The following is a 10,375-nucleotide window of genomic DNA, read 5'->3' on the forward strand; positions in this document are numbered from 1 at the left end:
TGCAGGTTCAAAAGATATGGTGGCAAAGCGATCTCACTGGTCTAATTCTCTTTAGGATTTCAAATGGCCTAATGTAACGGGATTTAGCTTCTTAGTTTTGATGGATCTCCCTATTCCAGTGGTCAGAGTAACCTTCAGAAAGACGTGTTCTCCTTTCTCAAATTCTAAAGGCTTCCGCCTTTGGTCAGCATAGCATTTCTCGTGGGGAGACTAATTGGTTTCGTTCCTATTTACCGTAATACTCGATTAACAATTATGTTCTAATTTCATTTAATATCCATTTTGCGTTAATCCCAATTTATGTTAGATAAGTCATTGTTACTGTGAACCTTGGTTGTTGTTGATATTGCCTGGGAATCAATGAGGTTGCTGCCGCGAGTTAAGAATAGAAAGGGGACTCTTGACGTGTTAACCTTTAAGGGGTTCGACATTGAGGTAGGGATTTTTCTTAAAATTTATTTTATATTACAGAGTTGTTATAAATAGATATTGATGTGAAAAATATATTTCTGTGCTTATGTTTGTCTTGTAGATATGGTTGTTTGCTGGATTGAATTACTGATTGCTTGAGTGGTATGCGGTTGTTGATAAGAAATTGGTTTGTAAGGTTATTGAGTTGATTATTATGAAAAATAGTTTTTTCTTGGTTTCGGAGTTAATTTGATAATGAAGTTAATTTGATAATGTAAATGCATTGGGTTTGGAAATGATTTGAGATATGAAAATGAATTGATTTTAAAAGTGGTTTAGTTTTGAATTAGTTTGATTTTTAGACGATTTAACATTGTAGCTGGTTTGATTTTGAAAAAGATTTATTATTGGAATTGATCTGATTTGAAAATAAATTGATATTAGAATTGGTTGAATTTTGAAATTGAGATTTGAAAATGGTTGAGAAAGGGTTTGAGGAATGTTTGGATGGGACTCGAAAAGGGTGGCAGAGTCCAAGTTTTAGAGGAGATGCTACCGAAATTTTATAGAATTGGAAGTTTCGTTTGAAGTAATTATTTAAAAAGATTTGGTTTTAAACATTTTATGTCTTAAGATTGATTTATTTATCAAAGAAAGAATTATGGTTTGAATTGGATTGTTGATGGATGGAATGGAAAGAAGGATGATGAGTATTGACTTTGAAATATGATTTTTGAATGAATTTGGAATAGAGATATGGATTGACGAATGAAGATGATATTGAGAATGACTTAGATATTGATGAATGTTGAATGAATTATTCATATGGATTATGAATTTGAATTATCTGAGACACGAGTTTCCCCGGGTAGATGTAGTGGCTTGCCACCACTTGCTCCAGGTTGAGATTCGATACTCTGTTGACCCTACGACGTAAGGGTGACCGGGCACTTATAAATTCCTGGAAATGGTACCCCCATTGAGCGATTTGATATATATGAGAAAAAGCTATGCATAGACTCATGGGGATGTGCGTCGGGGGACAGTCTAAGGGTTTAGCAAACCGGACTTGTCGGGTTGGCTATATAACCGACAGATGAGCTCATTAGCCATAGAACAGGCATGCATCATATGCATTTGTATGCTTTGCTTGGGTTTGAATTTGTTTTGGTTTTCCTAATTGTTAAATTGTTATTAACTGCTGCCTGAACTATTTGCTGTAACTGCTACCTAAACCTGTGCTTTCCTTGCTTGTTTTGCCTGTGTTTGTCCTGGTGTGCTACCTTTGAGAATGAGCTTTGGTGCTCAATCGATGATTGTGTTGATTGATTGCGTAGTTAGTTTCTGATTAAGATTTTCTTATAAGAAAAGAAAGGTTTTGGATTTCTGGATATTTAAATATTGATTTTCGAGAAGGGTTTTTGGATGACTAGTTGTTGGTTTTTAAAAGATTCAAAGGACGAATAATAATCAGTGAGCTTAAAAAAATAGATTTCTCTTTAAATATCTTATTATGAAAATTCTAAAACTCTGTGGTGAGACCGTGTGGTTAGGTTCTCACCCCCTACAGCTTTATCTTTTCAGGAGACGAATGGAGAGGCTTACGAAGAGTTTAATCGCAATTTTGCTTGTATGATTTAATTGTTATATTAGTTTAATTGTTATTTATTTTTCCCTCGCCATCAATATTGTATTGTAAAAGAGGGATAGAAATTGTATGTTCTATATGTATATTATATTCATAAGCTACTTATGTAAGAACTTTTGTACATATGTATATGCTTGTCTGTTTTTAAGATAAAATATTTTTTTGTTTTTTTTTTCAAAAAAAAATAGCGATACAGTTTCGAGTCAAAGACTCCTACTTTATTATTAAGTATATGAAGTCGTCGTAATACTTCTTGCTATCAGAATAGCGCAGCCGGAAGCGTGACATTCTGATAGTGAGGGTGTTACAGCTTTTGTTTCATGGCTATGGCTTCATTTGCTCTTAGAGAATTGCCATGATGTCCTCCTCGTCACTGCATGGAATTGCACCTGATTCTACTGCCAGTTTTCAAGCCTCTTTATTCTCTGCCATTTCTTCTTTCCAACTCTGAATTTGGTTGCCTCTATGCGATGCAGAATCTTCGTGCATATTCACCTCTGTGACAGTCTCTTGTACTACTTGATCTTCATTTTTCTTACATTGTCCATTACCATCTACATCTCCCAAGGCCTCCGCCAGTGTCTCCCTTGCCTTGAACTAACATTTTATTATTCAAAAGTTTTAAAAGCTTTTCATATTGTACAATTCTATTATAAAATCAGCAATTGAATATCTCTTACATTAACAAAAATTATCTATAATTTTTTAACCAGAAAATTAAAACTAAAATTGTACCAGTGTGTAATAATATTTTTAAAGGGTGTTTTTTAATATATTAAATTATATACTTAATAAATATAAAAATTATTATTTATAGTTATATCTTAAGTTATTATAAAAAATAACAAAAGAATAATGCAAAAATTTGTTTTCGCCTGATGAATTATTAAGTTTTTATCACTAAACTATAATAATTATATTCAATATTTTAATATATTTTATAGATAGTTGAGTTTGAAAAACTAATTACAATTTATTGACGATGAACAAATATTATTATTGTTGGTTTAACAATTTAATTATGTGTGTATTTAGTTTGTTAATGGTGCAATAATCCAAAAAAAAAAATAAACAGGTCCAATAAGCAAGCTGACGAAGTCCAACATGATTCAGACCCATAATCTATCATTCAAAGAATGTGTGACTGATCTCCAAACACAAAGAAAAAGAAAAGAATAATAGCTGGCCCAAACTGATAAGAAATCTGGATGGCTAGTGTGAAAAAATGAATTGGACCAAATACAAGTATAAGGCCCAACTGATAATTTAAGTCCATTTATTTAACTTAGTTACTAACTAAGAAATACAATTTCATTTGCATCTGAACTAATTAAACATAAGCCATGGAACCAAATTCTCTCTTCTCTCTCTTTTCTCTCATCCATGTGAAGAAAATAAGAAGAAAAACAAGAAAAGGGAAAGTTTTAATTAAGGTTCAAATTAAGAAGAAAAAGTGAATTTTTAAACTTAAGCAAGAAGAAGAAAGTCAATTAGATAGATAGGGTTTCAAGCAAAGATCACATCCTGAGGTTACATCGAATTTTTTTTTCATTTATGCTTCATTAAAAATTGTCGAAGAAATCCTCCTTTTACATGCACCGAATAAAAAATCTGATTCAAATGGAGGTTATGGAATCTTGCAACAAATCAATATTATCTCTTATTGATATAACACTATTAGGTCACCAATAATTTGTAATAATAATGTATGGAAGCTATGTTTTGCATAAAGCACACTACATCTGGGTTATTAAAGAGATTCAAGGTCTCATGTCTCATACTTGCACAAGCTTATGATTATGTATAGTATTTAACATGGTTCTGAAAATCAGATCGGACCGGTCAGTCGAACCGGTTCAACCGAAAATCGGCGATGCAAGCGGTCCGATCCTCCTCTTATAACTGCTCGGGAGAAAACCGATGAAAAATTATCGAACCGGCCAAGAACTAGCCGGTTGGGCCAGACCGGTAACTGGAGGGTTCCCCTGAAACGACGCCGTTTTTTAATTTGTTTAAAAAAAAAAAAAAGAAAACCCGATCCACTCGTGAACCCCCATTCCCCCATTCATTCATCTCACTCCATCGTCGCCGAACGCTAGCCCTCTGAAGCAAAGGAACCCCAAACCCTAACGCTCCATCGTCGCCGCCGTTCTGAGGTCGTCAGCGCCACCGCTGTCCCCAGGTCCTCAGCACCGCCGCTTCTTCCTCTTCTCCGTGTCCAGAACCCAGTAACTCGGCAGGTCTTCTTCGTCTTCGCTGGCTTCTCGAACCCAGGTGAATGCTCCTCTTCTTCATCTTCTCTAAACTTCTTCTTCAATTTTTGTTCCATATTTCTTCAATTCTTCTTGGGTCTTGGCTTGAAGTTTGGTTCTTCAATTCTTCTTCTTCAGTTTTCGGTCTTCGTTCTTCGTTCTTCAGTCTTCTTTGTATGTATGGTTCTGATTGCTGTGGAAATTTGTATGTATGGATTGGTTGCTAATGTTGAAAACTTATTGTTATGTCATTTGTATCAACCAGAGTCCAGAAAACCTAATATTGTTGTTTTAGTGTTTTGCTGTTTTGTAAATGTTACTCTGTTTTAGTCCAGAACACCTAATATACTGGAAATTTACTCTGTTATGTAACTGTTACTCTATTTTTATTGTGTTGTAGGTCATATACCATTGTCTACTACTCCAATAATCACCTCACTCTCTGCCACAGAGGCAGGTAAATGGGTGCTAAATCTATCCAAACTAGCAAGAGTTAGATCCAATCCAAGGAAGTATGGTGTTCTTGTTGTGTGAAGCTCGTATTTGCGCTCCGGTATGAGCGAAAGGATTCCTGGTTGCTTCAAGAGCGCCTCGGCTTCTTAGTTAGTTAGCCTTGTTGAGAAGCCATGGACTACATGCTTGTAGGTGTATAGCATCTCTGCTGATTCTGATACTGATTGCAATGATAATTCAAACCAACTGTGGTGATCATTGAAACTTGCTGGCATGGTAGACTTCTCCATGTGGACTATGTATGTTTTTTTGGATTGTTCTATATTGTTTTATGCTATGGTGTGTTTGGCACAGAAAATCAACAGAAGAGTCTGAAGAAACTTGAATTTCAGCATCTTTATTTTGTGATTATATTCTTGCCAACTGAATCTTTGGCTTGTATCTTGTTTTTTTTATTTAGATATGTGGGAATGTTAAGGTATTTATTGTTGTTGATTTGGAACTCTTGAACTTTTATATATCATATGGGCAAAGATTCTTTTACGTGATAATTGGAGGTTACACAAAAAGGGTTGCTCTCAAAACAACTGAAAAATATGGACTAAGTTATAGAAAATAATTAGGCAGTGTTGTTAAATTGAATTAATAATTATTTGTGTTTGTGTATGTGTTTAGATCCATGAAAAGGTACTACTTTTCAGGAAGTTATGCAAGCTTGAACAGATCATTGTGTTAATCTCTTGTATAGTTGTGTTGCCTCTTCACATTATGTTATGTGTTTAGATATGCTTTTTTACTATTTAACTTTTGAGTTTGGATTTTGATAAGATCATATGTATTTGGTTGATGATATTTTATCTAGTGTTTTAAATTTCAAAGATATTTTAAGATTTATATTAGACTATAATTATATTTTAGGATGTTTATTTATTATTCTATTCTAAAACGATTTTTCTGATTGAACCACCGGTTAGACCGATTAGACCAGTAAACCAGTAAACTAGTGACTAGAGTAGTTTGATTATCTATCTGGTTTTCAGAACCTTGGTATTTAACATTGATCCTTGACTTTGTAATTGTGCAGGTATAGGTAGCAATGCTTTTTATGGCATTCTATTCTAAAATGGAGAGTGAATATAATACGCGTCATCAATACGAGAGCGGACAGAGTTTACACCCAATGGCTCTATGGGATGCCATATGAACAATTAATTTTGACATTTAACAATGGGCATCTCTGGGTCATATGACCATGAACTTATCTTAGTGCACCAATTCGATGATATTGAAAGAGATGTGCATTCTACCTATTAAATCACTTATCATTGTTAATGTTGCAAGTGTGAGTAGTGTATGAAGTTAGTCCCACATTAAAGAAAGAAAGAAAGAGTGAGGAGCTTATAAAATGAGAGATCCATTAACTTACTACCTTAAGGTTTTGAGTTGGATGTGGTATCTTCTCATCTTATGTTCTCTCACTTGATTCTTCGTAGTGGAAGAGCTAGAAAGAGGGGCAGTTGATGCTTGATGTGAAGGCTCACACTTGAGGGGGAGATTGTTAATGTTGCAAGTGTGAGGAGTGTATAAAGTTAGTCCCACATCAAACAAAGCAAGGAAGAGTGAGGAGTTTATAAGATAAGAGATCCATTAACCTACTACATTAAGGTTTTGAGTTGGATGTGGTGTCTTCTTATCTTATTTTCTCACTTAATTCTTTCCCAAAATCTTTCTGATGGTCGAGAGCTCCCCATAGAGGCCCAACAATCATATATAACAACTTTTTACCAACTAAATGAGTTTTTTACAAAGAAGAGTGTCAAGGCTCAGGCAAAACAACGTTGGATATCCTTTCTCTGAATTTGTGAGTGATTGTGACCAAGAGACTTGAATCTAATTGGCATGCATATTCATATTTTGAAACTTTTAAATCAAATAAATATAAATAGTAACTTTTTTTATTTTTAATTTGGAGTTTCACTAGTACAAAACTTCTCGTTTTGGGCGTGTGTAATTAAAAGTGTGTTTTGCTTTTAGAGTTAGTTATTTTCAAGTTTTTGGATATTGTAGAATATATTTGAATTTTCGTACTAGTGGCTCATTAGTGGATGAATTTTGGTCTATCACTACTCACTATAATAATTGTTACCGAGTTTCATGCCAAGACTGCATGAATTTTTTCTTCAAAACTCTCAAACACAAATGCATATAGTAACTTGCGCACCAAGTCAGTTCCTTATTCTTTCAAACCTGATGGCTACCCACAGAAAAATCCATCCATTAATCTGAATGACTCAAGCCAGTGCCACAACCACAAGCTCATTGGGGAAGATTGATCCGAGGAGCTTTGGGGACCATGCCCAGGCCATCGGAGCTCGATGAGAAGCTGGAAAAGGCCGAGAAGAAGAATAATCCATCCATTGAACCTTTGTTGAGATTTTTTCAACAAAGTGGTATCTAGAGCTTTGGTTGTATCTCTGTGTTGATTAAATGGGGGAAAATACTCATGAGCCAAATATGGTCAAATTGAATTCCCAAAATTATTCAATTTGGAAGATCCTCATGGAAGATATGTTGTATAGCAAGGACTTGTATGATCCTATAGAGGGAGATAAATCCAAAGGTACCAAATCCAATGCTGAATGAAAGAAGCTGAATCGGAAGACAGTTGCTTTGATTAGGCAATGACTTGATCTTAGCGTGTATCTACATGTTGACACCGAAAGAATACCGAGAAGATGTGGAAGAAATTGATAGAGTTATATGAGAGGAAGAATGTGCAAAACAAAGCATTCTTGATTAGGAAACTTGTCAATATGAAGTATATTGAAGGTAAATCAATGCCGGAGCACTTGAGCATTTTTCAGGAGACGTTGAACTAACTGACAAATAATAAAATTACTTTGAATGATGAGTTGCAAGCCTTGTTGTTGTTGAGCTCTTTGCCTGATAGTTGGGAAGTTCTGGTTGTGACACTGACTAACTCAGCTCCAAATGAAAAGTTGACGTTAGCAATGGTTAAAGAGAGCATGTTGAATGAAGAAGCCAGAAGAAGAGAGTAAGGTTTGACTAATGCCTCCTCCCAGTTAGAAGCACTTATTTCAGAGTCACGGGGGAGAAGTCAAAGTAGAAAACCTCACAGTTCTAACAAGTCAGAGAGTCGAAGCAAGTCAAGAGGAAAGTACAAGCCAAGAAAAGAGTTTATTTGTCACCATTGTGGCAAGCCGGGGCATATCAAGAGGTATTGTAGATTCTTGAAAAGAGAACAATCAAGGTAAAGAAACGAAGACAAAGGTAAAGATAGTGATAAAGAAACTGCTGCTATTATTTACGAAGATGTTCTTATCACATATGATGAAAATTATGTGAATCTTGTCTGTGATTATTCCACTCGGATTATAGACTCTAGTGCCTCATGTCATGTCACTCTGAGGCGTGAATTTTTCACTTCCTATACTACTAGAAATTTTGGCAATATCAAATTGAAAGACAAAGGAGTGTGTGATATCATTGGTATGGGTGATATATGGCTTGAAACTAACATGGGATGCAAGTTGCAGTTGAAGAATATTAGGCATGTGCCAGATATGCGGGTCAATCTTATTTCAGTGAAGGCATTGGATCAAGAGGGGTATTTCACTTCCTTTGGTAGTGAAAAATGCAAGATTACCAAAGGGGCTCTCATTGTTGCTAAAGAAGAGATGAATGTAGCTGATGATTCCTCTTCTGATTTGTGGCATATACATCTTGGTCACCTGAGCGAGAAAAGACTAAGCGTCTTAGCCAAGATGCACTCACTTCCCGTGAAAGGTACAACTTTAAATACTTATACTCATTGTTTTGTTGGAAAGCATGCTAGAGTATCATTTCATACTTCTGGACCTCATAGGAGATTACATGTTCTAGATTTAGTTCACATTGATGTTTGTACTATGGATGCTAAGACACTAGGTGGTGCACCGTATTTTGTTACTTTTATTGATGATTATTCTCGAAAAGTGTGGGCTTTTGTTTTGAAATCTAAAGACCAGGTGCTCGGTATCTTCAAACACTTTCATGCAAGTGTTAAAAGAGAAACAGGAAGGAAATTGAAATGTGTTCGAGCAGATAATGGTTGTGAATACAGGGGTCCGTTTGAAGAGTATTGTAAATGACATGTGATCAAGTTTGAGAAAATAGTTTCTAAGACTCCTCAACATAATAGAGTTGCAGAGATAATGAATCGCACTATAAATGATAGAGTCAGGTGTATGCTCTCTCATGCAAAGTTGCCTAAAACCTTTTGGGGTGAAGCGATGAGGACTGTAGTAGATCTGATCAACCTTTCTCCTTCAGTTCCACTTAATGGTGATGTTCTAGTGAAAGTTTGGAGAGGAAAAGATGTATCGTACAGTCACTTGCGAGTGTTCAGCTGCAGGACTTTTGTTCACATTCCAAGAGATAAAAGGTCTAAACTTGATAGAAAGTCAAAGCAGTTGTATCTTCATGGGTTATGGTCACGAAGACTTTGGTTACAAATTGTGGAATCCGGTGAGCAAGAAGATAATAAGAAGTCGAGATGTGATTTTTCTTGAAGACCAAACTAGTGAAGATCTTGAGAAGACAGATGAGCCAATAACTGTTAGATGTTCTGCTGATGATGAACCTGGTCCTTCCACTAGACCTCCTGTTGATGGGGGAGATGTACAAGTTGATAATGACGGTGGTGATGATTTGCATGATGAACTTACACCTCAACCTGAGGTGCCAGATGCAGAAGTTCCACCAGATGTTGAAGTTCCACCTGAACCACCAGTTGAGTCTGAATTGAGAAGATCTACTAGAGAGCATCATCCTTCTCAGAAATACTTTTCTTATGAGTATGTAATTAACACTGAGACTGGAGAGCCAGAGAGCTATGAGGAAGCTATGTCTGATGAGCATAAGGAAGATTGGTTGAAGGCCATGCAAGAAGAAATGAAATCCTTGCATGAGAATCATACGTTTGAATTGGTGAAGTTACCGAAAGGTAAGAGAGCATTCAAGAATAAATGGGTGTTCAAATTGAAAGCAGATGAAAATGTCTCACGACCAATGTATAAAGCTCAATTGGTTGTGAAAGGCTTTGAGCAAAATAAAGGTATTGATTTTGAGGAGATTTTCTCTCCAGTTGTGAAGATGTCCTCTATTCGAGTTGTGCTTGGATTAGCAGTTAGCTTGAATTTAGAGGTTGAGCAGCTTGATGTGAAGACTGCATTCCTTTATGGTGACATAGATAAAGAAATTTGTATGGAGTAGACAGAGGGTTTCAAAGTTAAAGGAAAAGAGCATCTTGTATGCACGTTGAAGAAGAGCTTATATGGGTTGAAGCAAGTGCCAGGGCAGTGGTACACGAAATTTGATTCCTTCATGGAAGGTCATGGGTATAGTAAGACTTCTTCTTATCATTGTGTGTATGTTAAGAAATTCTCTGATAGTGATTTTATAATTCTCTTGCTTTATGTTGATGACATGTTGATTGTTAGTCATGACACTAAGAAGATTAAAAGTCTTAAAGAAAGAGTTGAACAGATCCTTTGATAGAAAATCCACTCACTAATCCTAATAGGGAGTCAAAACATATATGATACAAGTC

This window comes from Arachis ipaensis, chromosome B6 (assembly GCF_059453495.1).
Source record: "Arachis ipaensis isolate K30076 ecotype BB chromosome B6, ASM5945349v1, whole genome shotgun sequence".
Lineage (NCBI taxonomy): Eukaryota > Viridiplantae > Streptophyta > Magnoliopsida > Fabales > Fabaceae > Arachis > Arachis ipaensis.